Source organism: Oncorhynchus masou, chromosome 27 (genome assembly GCF_036934945.1).
Source record: "Oncorhynchus masou masou isolate Uvic2021 chromosome 27, UVic_Omas_1.1, whole genome shotgun sequence".
In the NCBI taxonomy this organism is placed as follows: Eukaryota; Metazoa; Chordata; class Actinopteri; order Salmoniformes; family Salmonidae; genus Oncorhynchus; species Oncorhynchus masou.
In genome coordinates this window covers 16,498,431-16,523,224 of record NC_088238.1, presented here as the reverse complement: position 1 = coordinate 16,523,224, position 24,794 = coordinate 16,498,431, and the positions used below count along the sequence as shown (strand labels likewise).

General features: G+C 44.1%; 1 long non-coding RNA gene across 1 annotated transcript; it reads right to left on the bottom strand.

The window, feature by feature from the left end:
* Positions 1-2,724: 2,724 nt before the first annotated feature.
* Positions 2,725-4,438, bottom strand: LOC135515678 (uncharacterized). Its single transcript, XR_010451839.1, has 2 exons — positions 3,593-4,438; positions 2,725-3,411 (listed from the first exon to the last, which is right to left on the bottom strand). It is a non-coding gene; the product is annotated as an uncharacterized LOC135515678 (long non-coding RNA).
* Positions 4,439-24,794: the final 20,356 nt, after the last annotated feature.

Sequence of the window (24,794 nt, the reverse complement as noted above, 5' to 3'; positions counted from 1 at the left end):
ATGGAAATCTCTACTTCCACTCCGAGACACTGCGTTCTGTCACTGTCTCTCTCTCGCATGATAAAATAATCACCCACAGTAACAGACAATGTATGTATGCTAATAGTGGCCCTTATTTAACACGTGGGGAAGAGTTATGCAACAGACAAGCCTCCACACTGTGCTATTTTCATGGCAGCTGACAGATCTGTGGTTAACGACAACTTCATCCTTCTCGACATTGGACAAGCACTTCCACCTAGTGGATGTAAAAAGTGTTTCCTCATACAGTATAACGTCATTCTCCTGAGGATGAGCTGGCCAATCAGCGGTCTAGAGAATGAGTTGGCCAATCAGCGGTCTAGAGGAGATTGCGTTGGCCAATCAACAGTCTACTCTAGAGGGTGAGCTGGCCAATCTACTCCCATGAATAGTATTACCACACTGTTGGAGCTAAAAAACAAACCCATTTCGTTGCGTCTGCATATATGTGAACTGACCAATAAAATGTGATGTGTCTGCGGATACCACTCTTATTTTACTGCTCAATGTATTTATACACCTACCCCCATCCACATGTAAATATTGGACTATAAATTGTGCTTTCCTATATTATACTTAAGCCAAAATTCTTTATTCTATTTCATGTTTGTATTATCTTGTATTTCTTATTGTTCTTGCATTGAGGAGCCTGTAAGCTTTTTGATGGATGATGTACTCCATGCCCGTGTATATGCCATTTGTTTTGTTCATGACAAACTCAGAACTTGATTTGACTGGCATCCACCCACACCAGTCGGTTGTTGGAGTACACCCACACTATTCCAGTACAGAAAAACTTCCCTTTAACATACTTCATTACCATTTTTGGAAGGAAAATAATTTCACTCATATTGTAAGTAATTCTAGGTCATATGTAGAAATCTGAAAACATTGGACCGTTACTTTTAAACATTGCTAATGAGGTTGTCAATGTCAACATTCAATCGCTGGCAAATTAAACTGGCCTGTTACCAGAACTTGATCATTGACTTGGTTGGATGATATGTTTCTACATCTGTATGGTAAACCAAAATAATTGGATTGGAGGTATGGGCAAACTAGAGCAAGTTTCCAGTTATTTCCTTTCAACTCAGTGAACACAGTTCAGGAGAGAGCTTGGGATGCGTCGCAGCTCAGTGGTAACCAACAAGGGTTGGCAGTACAAGGACTTCGCCCAATATGTTAAAAATGGATTACATTTGTATAGTGCTTTTCATAGAATCTCAAAACACTTCAAGAGCAAAAAAAAAAAAAAAACATACAAGCAATAATGTCATTAAAGGTGAACCAAGAGGCTTTGAAAGCTGCATCCGAAGATGGAGAGGGTCAGTTCATGGCTTGAGGTACAGAGTATGGTTGATGGGGATTGAGTCTGCTGAGAAAAAACTGATCTGACGCACTAGGCTGACCTGGTCACAGAGCATTCTGTATTATTCTGTACATAAATCCGAGACACTCCATTTAGTACATGTAACTTGTTGTAAGGCACAGTACGTATTCATTTGTGGATGTACATACCCCTTTGTATGACATGTCACAAATTACAATTCATGTTACGAATTTGCAGAACATCTTACAAATTCTAGTTAGGGTTTCAATTTAGGCGTTAGCTAACCATAACCGTTTAACCTAACATGCTAATCATCTAAAAATGTATAGTAGTTGAAAAGTTGCCAATGAACTAAAATGCTGAAGTTGTCTGTGATAGTTAAACTCACCTTTGGGTTGCTAGACATTTGATATATACACACACCTTTCTTTTTAGCCTTAAGTAACCATACCAAACGTAACATCTAATTCGAGTGTCCTGGAATTTCTTGACTATGTTACGTCTAGTCTAGGAGACCAGGCTGACTAATGCAATGTAACCTTACTCCATACTCGCAGAAAAGGATTCCAGTACAACCTACTCTCACTGGCTGTTTTAAAGTATCTGTCCTACTACAACACCAAAAGGCTTTCCAGTCATCCATGAAGGGAAGATAATGTCTGCTCTCAACCCTAACTGAAGGAGGCCTATAATAAAAGGCTGCAAGACATGTGGACAATCTCATTAGCATACCCCTCTTTCTCCCTCCTCAAAACCCATTGGATGAGAAAGCCAGAGGTCCAACCCCCCTGACCTTCAATAGATTTGAGACTGCTATTGAGCTCCTCACATGGTGGTAGAGTCTATTTCAGGAAACTCTAACAAGAGTAATACAGAGGGCATGTGAGTACACCTGTGTATGAGGGGGAGATCAATTTGTAGGCTAGCAATAGTTTTACACCATTGAAATTCCCTCAGAGCTCCATAAAGCAGGGATGGGCAAAAAACACATTCTGAACTCGAGGTCCAGTCGCTCACAGGTCTGCGTTTCTACTAATTTTGCCATTGGGCAGAGAAAATAGGTTTACAGCTATTTTGATGCAAATCTAAACATTGACAGGGTGGCGATGTTGGTCGTAATAATAGCTGTCAACTATTAATGGGGATTCGGTCAGTAAACACTAGATAGCTGGCTAGACATAATCCAAAAAAAGTTCTGCCTTGAGTGACCAACAAGAACTGCTGACAACCAAATTTTGAAATTGAACCATGTGCATTCTACATCAGTTCCTAAAAAGACATTTCTGGCCACATCATTTCAGTTGAAATACCAACATGTGAAAGCAGAGTGACACTAAAGAGCTTTAAAGTACAGAAAACTATTAACAAAGTGGCAATATGTCAGACTTTTATTCACAAGAGCATTTAACTAGGAAGTTAGGATCTCAACATGTCCAGACACATACAACACATTTACACTGATGTCATTGGCGACATGTTTTTAAACGAACGTCTACATTAATCAAAAATTGATTGAATGTCTTTGCTATGGGTAACATCTGTAATGAGTGAATATTACCCAAACTTGCATTTGGTAACATGATTGCTAATCAAGTCAGTATTACCCATTGTGTACATTAGAACTGCAACACTACATGTGAAGTGGACTTGAAACCTTACTTCCTTCCTCAGTCATCCGCACGTGTCCATCGATCTGGCAACAGCCGAGCTGATTGCAGTCAGGTAGGAGGCAAGTAGGAGTGACCTGAAAAAGGCTCACACAAGAGTAAATACAGCAGATGGCCGTGAACACATCTGGGTACTGTGTATACAACCAAGTCGACCAAAGGCAAATTACTCCATATCGGCTAGTAGACTACACCTGTAGTGAGGTCAATGAAATGCAACCAAATGAAGTCAAATTGCACCATAGAACCTTGAACCTGGATGACTCCACTACCTGCCACGTTTACCTGTTGGTGACGCAGGTTTACCTGGGATACCTTAGCGGTGGACCCAACTTCACCGAAGCGACGCGGCGAGCGAGCGCTCCCTACTGACAGGCAGCGTCCGGTGCGTCGCTGTGAGGACAAGGAAAGCCCAAAATGTAACATGATTGTGCAATAGACCATAGTCAAATGAAATTCAAAATACATTTGTTAACGTTTAATTTAAAAACGTTTTCACAAAATAAAAACAGGCAGTAATTAACTAGGGTCTTATTTACAATATACATCTTATTTACAATAACCGTATGCACACCTTGGTTTGCGAGGTTTAGAGTCAATGCATTGGTCAGCTCTGCCAGACTGGTTCAAGACTGATCAACATGATCCAAAATGGAGATACATTTCGTCGAAGTCCCTCTGTTGAAAGTCAAGAGAACTTTCACACGCGCTACTGGGTGAAAGAGATGCGCTAGAAACAAATGAAACTGGGTGCGACTTGAACTGGTTGGAACTGGTGTCGATGTGCATGTCGTCGTATACAATGTCCATCAGATACTGGGTTGTGTTCTTTGGCGCCATTGCGCCTAGTGGTCGTGTAATTCTGCCGATATTCTCGTATATTCCCATATACGTCATCTCTTCGCCGTTGTCGGTCAAAAGTTGTCCTTGGTTGACCAGTTTAGCGAGTACCCTCTTCTGTTCGTAACGAATGTATTTTTTGAGAGTGGCTTTGACAAGGTTGGTGCGCCACCGTTTCAGGCCTTCCTTGGAACTCAAATGGAGAAGTTTCCTCAGTCTGCACTTTGAAAGTTTACCAGATCTTCTGGAGCAGCATGGTTTCAGTACTTCGAATTCCACTTCAGTTTCCATGCTGTCCAAGCACATTTCACAAAATGTTAAAAAATAAATCGTGTCTGTGAGTTAGCCGTTTGTAATATCAACACAGCCAGCTAAATTAACTAGATAATTCACAACTATACAGCTGGGTAAATTCAACTGAATCAAATAAAATGTTCGAGGAACAAAAATTCAAATGCACTTAACGTTACAATGATGCGTCTTACGACCAAAAATGTAGTCAAAAGATTAAAACGCCACGATCCACCTCTCTGCAGTATCACAAAATGGAATGAGCCGTAAAACGTTGACAGCACATCGCTATCTTCTGAAAAGGAAGTTCCCATGATCCTTTGGAGTAAAAATATCTTCTTCTATGAGGTTTAACGGCGGTTGGCATCCAATTTGCTGCATTACCGCCACCTACCAGAGTGTGAGTGTAGTGTTCGAAGGCAGGGTGTTTATTGCTTGAAAAAGGCAAATGTTTTAATAAACACCCTGCCTTCGAACACTACACTCACTAATTTCAAAGTCATATAAAATCAAGTTAACACCCCCTACTCCACTAATTAAATGTATTTATTCCTACCTCATGCCATCATCCTGAAAGGATGGGACATCACCACTTAACACACCCTGTAACTCTTCTGATGTCAAGTCTCACACACCCACATACCTCTCTGCAGCTGCCACCACGACCTACATTTTCTGGGGCTTCCCTTCCATCCCTGCAGTACAGTTGATAACAATTTCTACAAACGCTAAAAATCCAATCTTACTGAAACGTATACCACTGTTTGGCTTATCCATCTGTACTGGTATAGCTAAACCAGTCTCAACACTCCTCCCCATTAACCCATCTTCCTCTACTTTCTTCACTGCCTCAGAACTTCTGCACTACTCTAACCCTGGAGACCTCAACCTGCCTCTCTCGCACGGGACATTTCTGATCCCCAGCTCCATGGGCACCCCTATAATTAACACATTCCACTACTTCTCCCCAATACTACACATTCCTTTGTCTCATGCCCTTCTGCACACCTTGGCCCCTTCCTCCTACACATGTCCATAAGCTTGACACCTGTGACATCGTAATGTATTCGGCTCGTACAGGATCATTTATATCTCCTAACTTCACTTTGTCGGGCAAGACTCAACTTCAAAACTAAAACGAACAGACAATGACTCTTCTGTTTCCACACTCCCCACCCTGTCTGCGCCACGTCAAACGACGAGCATCACATACACCGGGAATCTTTCCCCTCAGCTGGTCAACTTTTAGATTTACTGCTACCCCAGTTATCACTCCTTTCATTGGTGCCCTTTTCTTGAGAGCAAGACAATTCACGTTCTTTGCCCCCATTTGTTTTACTCCGAGCGCCTTCTCCCTCTGACAACTAGACCCCGTCTGGTTACCCTCACCGATTCCACATTACCCAACTCTTTTTTCACCCACTGTGAAAACACAAATGAATCAACCAAAAGGCAAGAGTCCACTTTTTCCATAAACTTCACTCCTACTGTCACAGACTCATCTTTCCCCTGATCCTCGGTGCCTACCTCGGTCCCAGATAACTTCCCCACACCTCCCACCTCCGATACTTCACCCTCATTCACTTCCATTTCTCCTCCTGTCTTCAGCTCCCTCTGCCTACACATTCTATCAGTCCTATTTAACAAACCATCTACTTTTTCCCACCATTTTTATCTGACTCAAGCTCACCCTCTTCTTCCCTCTCTCTCTTAGACCTCCTCTCCCTCTCTTTTCCCCTCCATTCCTCCCACGTTTTCCAAGAATACGTCTCCTTATGATAATACTGCACTACTCCTGACAACCATCTTGTTCTTGCTTCCTCTAGGGACTCCCTTTCCGCTCAGAGTAAAAACAGTCGACTTCTCTGTAATGTAAAGTTATTAGCGCCACCTATACAGGGTCGTCACTAGTTACCACAGCCACAAAGTCATACACCTGTGATTTAAAACCTAACTTTAATCACAATGCTAACCGAATGCCTAACCTTAAATGAAGTAGCATGCTCAGATTCCTAATGACGTCTCAGATTTCATTATTAGCAAACAGGGACAGTTTTGTTGCAAACAAAACACACCGGTTTGGCATTGGAGAAATAAACTCAGTAAAAAAAGAAATGTCCCTTTTTCAGGACCCTGTCTTTCAAATATAATTCGTAAAAATCCAAATAACTTCACAGATCTTCATTGTAAAGGGTTTAAACACTGCTTCCCATGCTTGCTCAATGAACCATAAACAATTATGGTTGTGGAACGGTCCTTAAGACACTAACAGCTTACAGACGTTAGGCAATTAAGGTCACAGTTATGAAAATGTAGGACACTAAAGAGGCCTCTCTACTGACTCTGAAAAACACCAAAGGAAATATGCCCAGGGTCCCTGCTTATCTGCATAAACTTGCCTTAGGCATGCTGCAAGGAGGCATGAGGACTGCAGATGTGGCCAGGGCAATAAATGTCCGTACTGTGAGATGCCTAAGACAGTGCTACAGGGAGACAGGAAGGACAGCTGATCGTCCTTGCAGTGGCAGACCATGTGTAACAACACCTGCACAGGATTGGTACATCCGAACATCACACTTGCGGGACAGGTACACCAGGAACGCACAATCCCTCCATCAGTGCTCAGACTGTCCGCAATAGACTGAGGGCTTGTAGGCCTGTTGTAAAGCAGTTCCTCACCAGACAACCTCGGCAACAACGTCACCTATGGGCACAAACCTACCGTCGCTGGACCAGACAGGACTGGCAAAAAGTGCTCGTCACTAACGGTTTTTGTCTCACTGGGGTGATGGTTGGATTCGCGTTTATTGGCGAAGGAATGAGCTTTACACAAAGGCCTGTACTCTGGAGCGGGATACATTTGGAGGTGGAGGGTCCATCATGGTCTTGGGCGGTGTGTCACAGCATCATTAGAAGGAGCTTGTTGTCATTGCAGGAAATCTCAATGCCATGCGTTACTGGGAAGTCACATCCTCCTCCCTCATGTGGTACCCTTCCTGCAGATTCATCCTGACATGACCCTCCAGCATGACAATGCCACCAGCCATACTGCTTGTGCTGTGCATGATTTCCTGCAAGACAGGAATGTCAGTGTTCTGCCATGGCCAGCAAATAGCCCGGATCTCAATCCCACTGAGCACGTCTGGGACCTGTTGGATTGGAGGGTGAGGGATAGGGCCATTCCCCCCAACTTGCAGGTGCCTTGGTGGAAGAGTGGGGTAACATCTCACAGCAAGAACTGTCAAACATGGTGCAGTCCATGAGGAGATACACTGCAGTACTTAATGCAGCTGGTGGCCACACCAGATACTGACTGTGACTTTTGATTTTGACTCCCCCTTTGTTCAGAGACACATTATTCCATTTCTGTTAGTCACATGTCTGTGGAACTTGTTCAGTTTATGTCTCAGTTGTTAAATCTTGTCATGTTCATACAAATATTTACACATGTTAAGTTTGCTGAAAATAAACGCAGTTGACAGTGAGAGGCTGTTTCTTTTTTTTGCTGAGTTTATGATAAAATTAACACATAGGACTATCTCTCTGTCCATTCTTTGTCTGTAATTTCGGCAGTGGTGCAAAAAGTACCCAATTGTCATACCTAAGTAAAAGTAAAGATACCTTAATAGAAATGACTCAAGTAAAAGTGAAAGTTACCCAGTAAAATACTACTTGGGTAAAAGTCTAAAAGTGTTTCGTTTTAAATATACTTAACTCAGTATCAAAAGTAATTGTAATTGCAAAAATATACTTAAGTATCAAAGTAAAAGTATAAATCATTTCAAATTCCTTATTTTTCTTGTTTGTCCTTTAAAAATATATATATTTTATGGAAAAAGCAAAAAGTTAATTATTTATCTACGAACGTAGTGAAGTAAAAGTTATCAAAAATATAAATAGTAAAGTACCAATATCCCAAAAAACAACTTATGTAGTACTTAAAAGTATTTTTACTTAAGTAGTTTACACCACTGCATTTTGGTAATTTGTATGGCATTATAAACTATTCTGCTAATATGTAAAATTACGTAGAATTGCATGAAATGTTTATAAACAGCTATCAAAAATCCCATGTTGCCATGTAATGCTTAAAGGACAAAGAACAGTTTCTAAAACTGCATATGTAAGGCTCTGGTCTGTCCAAGAAGTGATGGTAAATGATATAGACATGTTCTCTGCTACCCACTTTGTTTTAATGATTATTTTGGGTATAGGGGAGGTTCACTGTTATTGTTTTTTCTAGCGTCCAGAGACGGTTAGGTAAAATATTTACTGAAGAGAGCGCCATCCATTTGTTTTTAGTAAAGTCGAGCCATTCCAGCCTGGATGGGGGAAAAATCTGGTTATTTTGGAAAAAAGTTCAGTTGTATCCAGGTTGTCTCTTGAGAGGTCCACCCCAAAATAGACAACACAAGAGAGCATAAGCAACATTTATATTAGTAGCAGATATACAGTACATACAGTACATACAGTACATACATATTCTTCCACCAGGTGGCACATTTAACTATCAGTATTATGATTGTGCCACAAGAGGGCAGCTCAGCAACAAAACTCAGTTCGTTAAGGGCTTGGCCTATAGGCTATGATTACATTGATCAGATATTTATGATTTTACGGTCAGTTTGCTCATTTCGTACATAGCCTTTTGTTGTGCGAACTGTTTCTGGCTGTGGAAAAGAAGCAATGCCCAGAATTGAGCAAGGCTCATAACAACCGATGAATACAACATGATTGAGGAGGCAAAGGTCTGGAATAGAAGCCAGTGAAAAGACAAGTACAGACATTAGGCCCCGCTTTCACACAAACAGGTTTACCGTGTGTTTTTTATTGATACTTTTATTATTACGTGGTACACACACACACACACACACACACACACACACACACACACACACACACACACACACACACACACACACACACACACACACACACACACACACACACACACACACACACACACACACACACACACACACACACACACACACACACACACACACCTCAAAGATAGGGCTGTCTGTAATGCCATGGAATAATGGAATGTCAGCCTATTTCCTCTGCTCAAATCTCTACTTCTGCTCAATAGTCTAGGACTATTGACGACTATGCTGACTATTGTAATGTGTTTCACTGATTCTATATTCATTCACTCTATGGGTGCAGTGCAGTTCTGATATCACAATATGTCTTGGTTCTTGTATTCCTTGAAAGTTAATTTGTAGAGTATATCATATATTTAGCATACCATTAAATGTTTTGTATATTTCTGGTGTACTTTTGCTGACCAAAACAAACCTGTTATCTGGCCTACTTGTTTCCATGATTTACTGACCTGTTATCTGGCCAACTTCTTACCCTGATTTACTGACCTGTTATCTGGCCAACTTCTTACCCTGATTTACTGACCTGTTATCTGGCCAACTTCTTACCCTGATTTACTGACCTGTTATCTGGCCAACTTCTTACCCTGATTTACTGACCTGTTATCTGGCCTACTTGTTTCCATGATTTACTGACCTGTTATCTGGCCAACTTCTTACCCTGATTTACTGACCTGTTATCTGGCCAACTTCTTACCCTGATTTACTGACCTGTTATCTGGCCAACTTCTTACCCTGATTTACTGACCTGTTATCTGGCCAACTTCTTACCCTGATTTACTGACCTGTTATCTGGCCAACTTCTTACCCTGATTTACTGACCTGTTATCTGGCCAACTTCTTACCCTGATTTACTGACCTGTTATCTGGCCAACTTCTTACCCTGATTTACTGACCTGTTATCTGGCCAACTTCTTACCCTGATTTACTGACCTGTTATCTGGCCAACTTCTTACCCTGATTTACTGACCTGTTATCTGGCCTACTTCTTACCCTGATTTACTGACCTGTTATCTGGCCTTCTTGTTTCCCTAATTTACTGACCTGTTATCTGGCCAACTTCTTACCCTGATTTACTGACCTGTTATCTGGCCAACTTCTTACCCTGATTTACTGACCTGTTATCTGGCCAACTTCTTACCCTGATTTACTGACCTGTTATCTGGCCAACTTCTTACCCTGATTTACTGACCTGTTATCTGGCTTTCTTGTTTCCCTAATTTACTAACCTGTCATATTTTCATTACCAGAGGACTACTCTCTTTTGTAGGCCTACAAGAAAATACTAGGTCTACTAGGTCTACAAGAAAATACTAGGTCTACTAGGTCTACAAGAAAATACTAGGTCTACTAGGCCTACAAGAAAATACTAGGTCTACTAGGTCTACAAGAAAATACTAGGCCTACAAGAAAATACTAGGTCTACTAGGTCTACAAGAAAATACTAGGCCTACAAGAAAATACTAGGTCTACTAGGCCTACAAGAAAATACTAGGTCTACTAGGTCTACAAGAAAATACTAGGCCTACAAGAAAATACTAGGTCTACTAGGTCTACAAGAAAATACTAGGCCTACATGAAAATGCTAGGTCTACAAGAAAATACTAGGTCTACAAGAAAATACTAGGCCTACACAAAAATACTAGGTCTACAAGAAAATACTAGGCCTACACGAAAATACTAGGTCTACAAGAAAATACTAGGTCTACAAGAAAATACTAGGTCTACAAGAAAATACTAGGCCTACACGAAAATACTTGTGCTAGAAAATACCCTTGATTCCTTCTAAAAAAGGCAGTGTAGTTGGTATCCCTACCCCTTGTTAGTGTTCACTCGCCCCATAACCCACCTCACAACGTTAATCATTAATTGAATAACTCATCATTCCTCATTTACAGATATATTTCAGTATTACAGAAATACAGATTCACCTTCCCTCCCTCTCTTCATCCCTCTCCTCCTCCCCTGACTCCCTCGCTCCTCCCTCTCTTCATCCCTCTCCTCCTCCCCTGACTCCCTCGCTCCTCCCTCTCTTCATCCCTCTCCTCCTCCCCTGACTCCCTCGCTCCTCCCTCCCTTCCTCCCTCTCCTCCTCCCCTGACTCCCTCGCTCCTCCCTCCTTCCTCCCTCTCCTCCTCCCCTGACTCCCTCCTCCTCCCTCCCTTCATCCCTCTCCTCCTCTGACTCCCTCGCTCCTCCCTCTCCTCCTCCCCTGACTCCCTTGCTCCTCCCTCCCTTCCTCCCTAACTCCCTCGATTCATAAAATAAGTCTCAGGCTGCTTTGAGAGGGTGTGATGTGCTCACGATAACACGCTCTGTCAACTGAGCTGCTCTTTCTCTTCCTCTGGTTCTTCCTCTGTTTCCCAATACAAAGCATTGTCTCACTCTCACCTCACAGTCAGAGTTATTTTATTGTTTGACAGAAGAGACAGTTTTGTCTTTGCTTGTCATATCCACTTGGATATGTCCTTGATGACTCTATATCAGTGGACTTTTGAACTTTCCTGAGACAGTTGAAACATTTGATGTGGGTGGTTTGGCACTCCTTCTTTGCTCCTTTGGTCTTCATCTGTCTCTCTCAAATGTCTCTTTCTGTCTCCCTCTCTCTCTTCAACAACTATGAGATCAAGTTGCTTTTCATCCCTCCATATCTTTCCTCAATTGACCTCTCTCTCTGTCTGCTTCTTTCTCTCTCTGTCCCCTTCCCTCTCTCTACCTACCTCCCGTCAGCTCTCCTTTCTCTCTCAGTCCCTTTCCCTCTCTCTACCTCCCTCCCTCACATCATCTCTCCTTCTTTCTCTCTCTGTCTGTTTCTTTCTCTCTCTGTCCCCTTCCCTCTCTCTACCTACCTCCCGTCAGCTCTCCTTCTTTCTCTCTCAGTCCCCTTCCCTCTCTCTACCTCCCTCCCTCACGTCATCTCTCCTTCTTTCTCTCTCTGTCCTTTTCTCTGCTCCCTCTCTCCATCTCACCCTCTTTCTCCCCCAATTCATCTTGTTGTATATGTACACATGCTGTGCCTTAATTGAGGGGCTCCTGTCAACAGTGATCCGGACATCATTACATACTGTAAGTGTGGATGAAAACACTCAATCTAAGGTGTTATGCATCCAATGTTCCTACATACATAACATGTTAACACACACACACACACACACACACACACACACACACACACACACACACACACACACACACACACACACACACACACACACACACACACACATATTCCACACCTGTCTCAAGGTTCACAGGTATACAGTTGAAATACAAGTTGTACCAGGCTGCATGTGCTCCAATAATTATGTTTGGTTGTGTTTGGACTTAGGGCTGCAGTAAAATAAACTGGTTTGGAGTTTTAGTCTGGTTTGGGGTTTGGAGTTTTTGCTTTGCACTAGCCTGGATCACATGTGACTTTACACCCATTTCTGGGAGGCAAAGATGTTGCCAAAACCATAATGATACACGATCATCTCAAGTCTCATTCAGTGTGTGTGTGTGTGTGTGTGTGTGTGTGTGTGTGTGTGTGTGTGTGTGTGTGTGTGTGTGTTGTGAGGCGGGATGGGTGGGAGGTAACTTTCAGCCAGTCAGCAGTAACATAATCTTTCTCTGCAGAGTCACTGCACTCCAGAGGAAACTTCAACTGAGCCCTGTCCCCAGGAACACACACACATGTAAACACATGTACAAACACACCCACACACTGTCATCCTCCTCTCGGATAGTTTATGGTCACTGATGCAGAGGAGGCTGTGTCAGCACATATGATGTGTCTGTGTCTGTAAGATATAACTGGCCTCAGATCAGCTTTCAGAGGCATATTGGGGAAGAAAACACTAGTGCCTCTGTACAGAATCATACTCTTCTAGTTGCTGATTCATTCATTGTCCCAATGTGTGATTATGTTGCATATTACTGTAGTGACTGTAACACAATTTAAAATGTCTCTGTATGTATACTGAGTGTACAAAACTTTAAGAACACCTTCCTAATATTGGGTTGCACCCCCTTTTGCCCTCAGAACAGCCTCAATTTGTCGGGGCAAGGTGTCAAAAGTGTTCCACCGGGATGCTGGCCCATGCTGACTCCAATGCTTCCCATGTTGACTCCAATGTCCCTTGGGTGGTGGACCATTCTTGATACACATGGGAAACTGTTGAGCATGAAAAAAACAGCAGTGTTGCAGTTCTTGACACGCTCAAACCGGTGCTCCTGGCACCTACTACAACACCCCGTTCAAAGGCACTTAAATCTTTTGTCTTGCCCATTCAACCTCTGAATGGCACACATACACAATCCATGTCTCAAGTAGAGATATAATCCCAAAAGTCACTGTGTGTGTAGGTTAGTTACAGTTTTTTACAATCGCTGGGACCCATTTCTCAATACTTAGGTCACTTTTTCAAAACTCTTCACACAGTGAGCATAACAGCAGTCTATGTGGGCTAAACTGTGGATAATTTGTCATTGCTTTGGCACAAAATGCATTCAATGACTACATCTTTCAATTTTCATGAACTCTTTTCTCACTCAGACACAACCTCCATAAAAAAACTCTATGTACCTACAGGCCAATTTGCACATGTTTACATACTCTTTTCAAAACTGTTAAACTTAAGTTTAAAACCTCAAATAACACAAAATTGAATAAGACATCAATTTGCTACATTTCTACAGTAATCCCGTATTGAAATATATTCCAAATCTAAAAAATGAAATACTATCAAAACAATTAGACCAACCACAGCTAATTCCCATTGTAGCTGAACACCTACCCAGGTGTTAGTCTGGGAGTGGCTGGGAGAGGAAGAGGAGTACGTATACGTGGTGGAGGAAGACTGAGAGGAAGAACAAGAGCTGTAGTCTCAGATGAGATCAGGGCTACGATAACTGATCATGTAATAAATCATGGTCTATCAATGAGAGAGGCTGGTCTGAGAGTGCAGCCAAATCTGCAACACTCAACAGTGCCATAAAACATATTGGAGCATAATGCATCATGTCTGTTACATTCCTGTAACATATACAGCAGAGAATTCTAAACAGTAGAGAGGTGTCATTCTTGTTTTGTAAAGAAAACATTGTGTAATGCAACCTGTTGTTAGTGTTGTTTAGGTCGTTGTTTGATGACTGACAACGTGTGCTTGTTGGGTGACAACCTTTGTGAGTGTTATGGAAGAACAAGTTGATTTGAGACATGTTTGAAGTGTTTGTAGTTTTAGGGCATTTTGAATGTGAAATGAACTGCTGTGCCAAGCTGAAAGTTAGTTAGGAGAACTGTGTGAAGAGTTTTGAAAAAGTGACCAAAGTCATTAGAAACTGTAATAACCCGTCAGTGAAAAGGATCTAGGATCATCTTCCCATCCCCAAATCCTAACTCCATCCCTTAGTTTGGAAAATGCTAAACTGACCCAAGATCAGGATCTATGGGCAAATTAACCCTACTCTGTTGACAACCTAGCAAAATAGATAACCTAAGGTCACATAAGTTCACAGCAACTTCAAGATCAGATAAGGAAACTGTGACCACTGTAGTTACTAGGCTACATCATTTATTGGTTTGACCAATCAGGTGGATGTCTGCTGAGCCACCATTTTGGTTCTTGGGACACATGATTCATCTAACATAACCCACTTACCCCTCAGAGTAAGTGTTAACAATAGTTGAAGCGATCCTGTGTGTCTGCAGTACTTGGGTGGAAAGAGCATTTCATGTGAGGCAGTGGACAAGGAACAATAGGACCGTGTTCGTTTTATGAAGAACAGGACCGTGGTCATTTTACAGGCAGGCAACCCACAATATTTTGTTTTTAATTGTGAAGGAAAACGTAAATTAGCGTTTCTTATCAGACAAGTCTGTTTAGTCCCTCCCTTCCTGTTTGAGTAGGGTTTCCTCTGTTTGGCTACATGCAGGACCATTCATCCACATCAACAGGTTTATATTTCTATGAGTTTGCCAGTCAAGTTGCCATGGTCAGAGGTGCTGCACCCATTCTAGTGATTCTATTTCTATGCATCTGTAACAGTATAGACTTTTACATCCGTCCCCTCGCCCCGACCCGGGCACGAGCCAGGGACGCTCTGCACACGTCAACAGTCACACTCGAAGCATCATTACCCATCGCTCCACAAAAGCCCCTTGCAGCGCAAGGGGAACCACTACTTCAAGGTCTCAGAGCAAGTGACGTCACCGATTGAAACGCCACTAGAGCGCACCACCGCTAACTAGCTAGCAATTTCACATCGGCTACACATCCACCCCAGCCACTCACATGGATGGATGGAAATAAACTAGGGAAGAACATCAAAACCCTAATCATTGATTTCCTTTCTCCAATGCAGTCTATTGTTTTTCAAGTGCTCGCCTGGTCCCAGATCTATTTGTTGCCAACAACAAACCTAGAAATAATAATAATGTTATTCCCCACGGTTATTACGGCTTCCGGATTTGGATTCATTTCTGTATCGGTTCTCTGGTTCTACTAAGGCCTTTCTCTCTCTACTATCTCCTTTCCCTCTCATCTTGGTTAGATTCACCTGTCCAGATCTATCAGAATCCCTGCAAACAAAGAGTAGAAGATGAGCAGAGGAAGTCACGTAGGACTACTGAGGTACAACCCAAGTCTCCCCAGCCATCCCTCTGGAGAAGATGATTGAAATGCAGCCTAATAGGTTTCTCTGTACTGTGTAAGAGTATAGGACATGAGTAGAGGAAGCCACTAAGGACTATTTAGACACATACCAAAACTCCCCAGCTGTCTGAGAGGATTGAGAATGAAATGCAGCCTAATATATTGAACAAAAATGTAAATGCAACATGTAAAGTGTTGGTCTCAAGTTTCAATGAGCTGAAATAAAATATCCCAGAAATGTTAAATATGCACAAAAAGCTTATTCCCTGTTAGTTACCATTTCTCACTTAACAATATATTCATCCACCTGACAGGTGTGGCATGTCAAGAAGCTGATTAAAGAGAATGATCATTACACAGGTGCTGGGGACAATAAACGTGTTATTTCTTACATTAGTACAGTCAACTCACCATCAGTACGACCAAGAATATGACTTTCGCGAAGCGGATCCTGTGTTCTGCCTTTCAACCAGGACAACGGAATGGATCCCAGCCGGCAACCCAAAAAAACGACTTCGTAAAAGAGGGAAACGAGGCGGTCTTCTGGTCAGACTCCGGAGACGGGCAAATCGTGCGCCACTCCCTAGCATTCTTCTCGCCAATGTCCAGTCTCTTGACAACAAGGTTGATGAAATCCGAGCAAGGGTAGCATTCCAGAGGGACATCAGAGACTGTAACGTTCTTTGCTTCACGGAAACATGGCTCACTGGAGAGACGCTATCGGAGGCGGTGTAGCCAGCGGGTTTCTCCACACATCGCGCCGACAGAAACAAACATCTTTCTGGTAAGAAGAGGGGCGGGGGCGTATGCCTTATGGCTAACGAGACGTGGTGGGATCACAAAAACATACAGGAACTCAAATCCTTCTGTTCACCTGATTTAGAATTCCTCCACAATCAAATGTAGACCGCATTATCTACCAAGAGAATTCTCTTCGATTATAATCACAGCCGTATATATTCCCCCCCAAGAAGACACATCGATGGCTCTGAACGAACTTTATTTGACTCTTTGCAAACTGGAATCCATACATCCTGAAGCTGCATTCATTGTAGCTGGGGATTTTAACAAGGCTAATCTGAAAACAAGACTCCCTAAATTGTATCAGCATATCGATTGCGCTACCAGGGCTGGCAAAACCTTGGATCATTGTTATTCCAACTTCCGCGACGCATATAAGGCCCTGCCCCGCCCTCCTTTCGGGAAAAGCTGACCACAACTCCATTTTGCTGATCCCTGCCTACAGACAGAAACTAAAACAAGAAGCTCCCACGCTGAGGTCTGTCCAACGCTGGTCCGACCAAGCTGATTCCACACTCCAAGACTGCTTCCATCACGTGGACTGGGACATGTTTCGTATTGCGTCAGACAACAACATTGACGAATACGCTGATTTGGTGTGCGAGTTCATTAGAACGTGCGTTGAAGATGTCGTTCCCATAGCAACGATTAAAACATTCCCTTACCAGAAACCGTGGATTGATGGCAGCATTCGCGTGAAACTGAAAGCGCGAACCACTGCTTTTAATCAGGGCAAGGTGAATGGTAACATGACCGAATACAAACAGTGCAGCTATTCCCTCCGCAAGGCTATCAAACAAGCTAAGCGTCAGTATAGAGACAAAGTAGAATCTCAATTCAACGGCTCAGACACAAGAGGTATGTGGCAGGGTCTACAGTCAATCACGGACTACAAGAAGAAAACCAGCCTAGTCACGGACCAGGATGTCTTGCTCCCAGGTAGACTAAATAACTTTTTTGCACGCTTTGAGGACAATACAGTGCCACTGACACGGCCTGCAATGAAAACATGCGGTCTCTCCTTCACTGCAGCCGAGGTGAGTAAAACGTTTAAACGTGTTAACCCTCGCAAGGCTGCAGGCCCAGACGGCATCCCCAGCCGCGCCCTCAGAGCATGCGCAGACCAGCTGGCTGGTGTGTTTACGGACATATTCAATCAATCCCTATACCAGTCTGCTGTTCCCACATGCTTCAAGAGGGCCACCATTGTTCCTGTTCCCAAGAAAGCTAAGGTAACTGAGTTAAACGACTACCGCCCCGTAGCACTCACTTCCGTCATCATGAAGTGCTTTGAGAGACTAGTCAAGGACCATATCACCTCCACCCTACCTGACACCCTAGACCCACTCCAATTTGCTTACCGCCCAAATAGGTCCACAGACGATGCAATCTCAACCACACTGCACACTGCCCTAACCCATCTGGACAAGAGGAATACCTATCTGAGAATGCTGTTCATCGACTACAGCTCGGCATTTAACACCATAGTACCCTCCTAGCTCGTCATCAAGCTCGAGACCCTGGGGCTCAACACCGCCCTGTGCAACTGGGTACTGGACTTCCTGACGGGCCGCCCCCAGGTGGTAAGGGTAGGCAACAACATCTCCACCCCGCTGATCCTCAACACTGGGGCCCCACAAGGGTGCATTCTGAGCCCTCTCCTGTACTCCCAGTTCACCCACGACTGCGCGGCCACGCACACCTCCAACTCAATCATCAAGTTTGTGGACGACACAACAGTGGTAGGCGTGATTACCAACAACGACGAGACGGCCTACAGGGAGGAGGTGAGGGGCCTCAGAGTGTGGTGTCAGGAAAATAACCTCACACTCAACGTCAACAAAACTAAGGAGATGATTGTGGACTTCAGGAAACAGCAGAGGGAACACCCCCTATCCACATAGATGGAACAGTAGTGGAGAGGGTAGTAAGTTTTACGTTCCTCGGCACACACATCACAGACAAACTGAATTGGTCCACTCACACAGACAGCATCGTGAAGAAGGCGCAGCAGTGCCTCTTCAACCTCAGGAGGCTGAAGAAATTCGGCTTGTCACCAAAAGCACTCACAAACTTCTACAGATGCACAATCGAGAGCATCCTGGCGGGCTGTATCACTGCCTGGTACGGCAACTGCTCCGCCCACAAACGTAAGGCTCTCCAGAGGGTAGTGAGGTCTGCACAACGCATCACCGGGGGCAAACTACCTGCCCTCCAGGACACCTACACCACCCGATGTTACAGGAAGGCCTTAAAGATCATCAAGGACAACACCCACCCGAGCCACTGCCTGTTCACCCCGCTATCATCCAGAAGGCGAGGTCAGTACAGGTGCATTAAAGCTGGGACCGAGAGACTGAAAAACAGCTTCTATCTCAAGGCCATCAGACTGTTAAACAGCAACCACTAACATTGAGTGGCTGCTGCCAACACACTGATTCAACTCCAGCCACTTTAATAATGGGAATTGATGGGAAATGATGTAAAATACATTACTAGCCATTTTTAACAATGCTACCTAATACAATGTTTACATACCCTTCATTATTAATCTCATATGTATACGTCTATACTGTACTCTATATCATCTACTGCATCCTTATGTAATACATGTATCACTAGCCACTTTAACTATGCCACTTTGTTTACATACTCATCTCATATGTATATACTGTACTCGATACCATCTACTGTATCTTGCCTATGCTGCTCTGTACCATCACTCATTCATATATCTTTATGTACATATTCTTTATCCCCTTACACTGTGTATAAGAAATTAGTTTTGGAATTGTTAGTTAGATTACTTGTTGGTTATTATTGCATTGTCGGAACTAGAAGCACAAGCGTTTCGCTACACTCGCATTAACATCTGCTAACCATGTGTATGTGACAAATAAAATTTGATTTGATTTGATTTAAAAGGTCACTCTAATTAGCAGTTTTGTCACACAGCACAATGTCACAGATGTCTCAAGTTTAGAGGAAGCTTGCAATTGGCATGCTGACTGCAGGAATGTCCAACAGAGCTGTTGCCAGATAATTTAACGTTAATTTCTCTACCATAAGCCGCCTCCAACGTCATTTTAGAGAATTTGGCAGTACGTCCAACCGGCCTCACAACTGCAGACCACTTGTAACCATGCCAGCCCAGGACCTCCACATCTGGCTTCTTCACCTGCGGGATCATATGAGGGGGAGGGGGGAAAAACTTGTTCTGATTGGCTGGGCCTGGCTCTCCAGTGGGTAGGCATGGCTCCCAAGTGGGTGGGTCTATGCCCTCCCATGGCATCCCGTGTCCCTGCCCAGTGACATCGGCTGATGTAAAAAGGGCTTTAAAAATACATTTGATTGATGTGAAATCCATAAATTAGAGCCTAATGAATGTATTTCAATTGATTGATTTCCTTCTACTAAATCTTTGAAATTGTTGAATGTTGCACAGATTGTTGAATGTTGCACAGATTACTCTGTGTTGTCTAAGGGTATGGGAGAGGAAGCCACATCTCAGAGATACACCTCAAGTCTCCCCCTTCATCCATCTGGAAATGAGGTTTGAGATACACCTCAAGTCTCCACCTTCATCCATCTGGAAAGGAGGTTTGAGATACACCTCAAGTCTCCACCTTCATCCATCTGACAATGAGGTTTGAGATACACCCCAAGTCTCCCCCTTCATCCATCTGACAATGAGGTTTGAGATACACCTCAAGTCTCCCCCTTCATCCATCTTGAAATGAGGTTTGAGATACACCCCAAGTCTACCCCTTCATCCATCTGACAATGAGGTTTGAGATACACCCCAAGTCTCCCCCTTCATCAATCTGGAAATGAGGTTTGAGATACACCCCAAGTCTACCCCTTCATCCATCTGACAATGAGGTTTGAGATACACCTCAAGTCTCCCCCTTCATCCATCTTGAAATGAGGTTTGAGATACACCTCAAGTCTCCACCTTCATCCATCTGGAAATGAGGTTTGAGATACACCGCAAATCTCCCCCTTCATCCCTATGGAAATGAGGTTTGAGATACACCCCAAGTCTCCCCCTTCATCCATCTGGAAATGAGGTTTGAGATACACCCCAAATCTCCCCCTTCATCCCTATGGAAAGAGGATTGAGATACACCCCAAGTCTCCCCCTTCATCCCTATGGAAAGAGGATTGAGATACAGCCTAATAGGTTTCTCTGTGCTGTCTGAATACCAGAATCCTCTTTAGGCCCAGGAAGCCAGACTCTGGTAATGAGCAGAGATTAGCTTCTCTCCCTGAGCTGTTTCCCGAAACATACAACACACTGTTCCTGGCAACTCTGATCCAGAGTCAGTTTTCCCCTCATTACATGTCACAGCATCTCTCTGACCACACTTATCTACTGATCTGAAAACAGACAATATCACATCACATCTAACAACTGGAGCTGTCCTCACATTTTGGAATAAGAATGATATAATAATTCTATCACTGTGAGACACCTCATAGTAAATAGACCTACCATATTTAGTACGTTACTCTGTGCTGTGTCGACAGCATTTCCAGCATTACTACTGTTACCTTGGCAACAGCCTGATCACCAGAGAGGATAGATAGGTCTTTACGAGCCCCCCCCCCTGAAAACACAGAACCTAATCATCTACAGTGTCAGTTTGATGAATACCTGCGTCTCCTGCCGCCACCGAGGACAGACGGAGGGGAGAATGGAATTACTTTCTCTTGTGTGCTGCATTAAAGAAACATGGGACACATCTCAATTGGCACCTTATGCCCTATTTGGTGCACTACTTTCGACCGGGGCCCATAGGGAATAGGGTGCTCTTTGGGACACAGTAATGCTCTTTCTTCCCTCCAGACTTCATTTTTTTGTGGGGGACTGAGTGTTTTGGAGCTCTTGGAATTGTTCACTTTTTTGTACGAGGCCAGCTGTCCGCCATGGTTTGGTTTCACGCCATCTGAGACGGCCATCTTGACAGATTACATCCATCTCGTTACTAACGCCCACTCTACACCTGCTGCTCTCAATGTGTGTGTGTGTTTGTCTACACTCTTTGGCAGTGTGGGATTGAGTGAGTGTGAAGGTGCTGTGAATGTGCTTCTTGAGTCTTGATTAGAGTGGGAAATGTGCGACTTCATATGTGTGTGTGTGGTGCTTGAGTGTCTGTACAGTGTGTTTATTAGGATCCTCATTATCTTTAGCAGAAGCAGCAGCTATTCTTCCTGGGGTCCACAAAAACACTAAATATTACAAAGTAACAAAACTCTGATAGACAAGGACAGTCACACACATTTAAAAATCAACGATTTAAAAGCAACACAACTAAAAGTATATGTGTGTGTGTGTGCATTTGTACGTGTGTGTGTGAAAGTTTGTGTGTACGTATGTTTGTGTGTGTGTGTCCCCTCACAGTCCCCTCTGTTCCATGAGATGTTGTTTAATGTAAGGGATTTCTTCCTTTGACGGAGAGGCGGACCAAAGCACAGCGTGGTTATTTTGATTCATATTTTAATAAATCACTTCACATGAACAAACTATCAAAAACAAGAAATGTGAAAACCCCAAACAGTCCTATCTGGTGCAGACACAGAGACAGGAACAGTCACCCACAAACACACAGTGAAACCCAGGCTACCTAAGTATGATTCTCAATCAGAGACAACTAATGACACCTGCCTCTGATTGAGAACCATACTAGGCCGAAACAGAAATACCCAAATCAAAGAAAAACAAACAGACTGCCCACCCCAACTCACGCCCTGACCATACTAAATAAAGACAAAACAAAGGAAATAAAGGTCAGAACGTGACAGTACCCCCCCCCCCCAAAGATGTGGACTCCGGCCGCAAAACCTTGACCTATAGGGGAGGGTCTGGGTGGGCGTCTGTCCGTGGTGGCGGCTCTGGCACAGGACACGGACCCCACTTCACCACTGTCTTAGTCCGCCTCCGTGGCTTTCTAACCATGACCGCCCTTCTCAATGACCCCACTGGACAGAGGGGCAGTTCGGGACAGAGGGGCAGCTCGGGACAGAGGGCAGCTCGGGACAGAGGGGCAGCTCGGGACAGAGGGGCAGCTCGGGACAGAGGGGCAGCTCGGGACAAAGGGGCGGACGCTCTGGCGCCTCTGGGCTGAGGGGCTCTGGCGCCTCTGGGCTGAGGGGCTCTGGCGCCTGAGGCTCCGGCAGCAGCGCCGGACAGGCGGGAGACTCCGGCAGCAGCGCCGGACAGGCGGGAGACTCCGGCAGCAGCGCCGGACAGGCGGGACCACCTGCAGGGAGGAGACAGAGAGACAGCCTGGTGCGTGGGGCTGCCACTGGAACCACCAGGCTGGGGAGACCCTCAGGAGGCTTGGTGTTAGGAGACACCTGAAGGACCGGGCTGTGGGGGAGCACTGGAGCTCTGGTGCGCAGCCTTGGCACCACCCTCCCAGGCTGGACAACCACTCTAGCCCGGACCCTCCAGAGTGCAGGCACAGGTTGAACCGGGCTGTGGGTAAGCACGGGAGATCTAGTGCTTACTACGCGCACCTCTCCCTTAGGCTCCACCCCCACATTTGCCCGGCACGAGCGGAGCGCAGGCAGAGGACGCACTGCACCCTCCCAGCGCCCCGGAGACACAGCACGCAGAGCCGGCGCAGGATACCCTGGATCAAAACTGCGTACCGGCAACCAGACCTGCTGAGCAGGCACCATACGCCCTGGCTCGATGCCCGCACTCGCATGACACTCTCGGGGGGCTGCCCTATAGCGCACCGGGCTATGGGCACGTACTGGCGACACCGTGCGCTTAACCGCATAACACGGTGCCTGACCAGTAACGCGCTGCTTATAATAAGCACGAGGAGTGAGCTCAGGTCTGCTACCTGGCTTAGCCCCACACCTCGTCTGCCCCCCCCAAATTGTTTTTGGGGGGGCTGCCTCTCGTACCTATCGCACTGCCGTGCTGGCTTCGCCAACCTCATTCTCCTGTAACCTTCCTTGCACTGCTCCATCGAATCCCAGGCGGGCTCCGTCACTCTCCCTGGGTCGACCGCCCACCTGTCTATCTCCTCCCTAATTGTGTAGTCCAGATTCTGCTCCCATGTCCCGAAATCCTGACCTCGCTGTTGCTGTTCCTGCTGCTGCTGCCTCTGTTCCTTCTCCTGCTGCTGCTTTTGCTGCAGCTGCTGTTTACCACGCCGCTTGGTCCTGTTGTGGTGGTTGATTCTGTAAGGGATTTCTTCCATTGACGGAGAGGCGGACCAAAGCACAGCGTGGTTATTTTGATTCATGTTTTAATAAATCACTTCACATGAACAAACTATCAAAAACAAGAAATGTGAAAACCCCAAACAGTCCTATCTGGTGCAGAGACAGGAACAATCACCCACAAACACACAGTGAAACCCAGGCTACCTAAGTATGATTCTCAATCAGAGACAACTAATGACACCTGCCTCTGATTGAGAACCATACTAGGCCCGAAACATAGAAATACCCAAATCATAGAAAAAACAAACATAGACTGCCCACCCCAACTAAATAAAGACAAAACAAAGGAAATAAAGGTCAGAACGTGACATTTAATCCATTTTTTAAAGGTTATTTTGCTGTTTGCTGAGTAAATGGAGATGGAAGATAGTTCCATGTGATCATGTCTCTATATAATACTGTATGTAACCATCACGTCTCTGTATAATACTGTATGTAACCATCATGTCTCTGTATAATACTGTATGTAACCATCATGTCTCTGTATAATACTGTATGTAACCATCACGTCTCTGTATAATACTGTATGTAACCATCATGTCTCTCTATAATACTGTATGTAACCATCATGTCTCTGTATAATACTGTATGTAACCATCATGTCTCTGTATAATACTGTATGTAACCATCATGTCTCTGTATAATACTGTATGTAACCATCACGTCTCTGTATAATACTGTATGTAACCATCATGTCTCTGTATAATACTGTATGTAACCATCATGTCTCTGTATAATACTGTATGTAACCATCATGTCTCTGTATAATACTGTATGTAACCATCATGTCTCTGTATAATACTGTATGTAACCATCATGTCTCTGTATAATACTGTATGTATGTAACCATCATGTCTCTGTACAATACTGTATGTAACCATCATGTCTCTCTATAATACTGTATGTATGTAACCATCATGTCTCTGTACAATACTGTATGTAACCATCATGTCTCTGTATAATACTGTATGTAACCATCATGTCTCTCTATAATACTGTATGTATGTAACCATCATGTCTCTGTATAATACTGTATGTAACCATCATGTCTCTGTATAATACTGTATGTAACCATCATGTC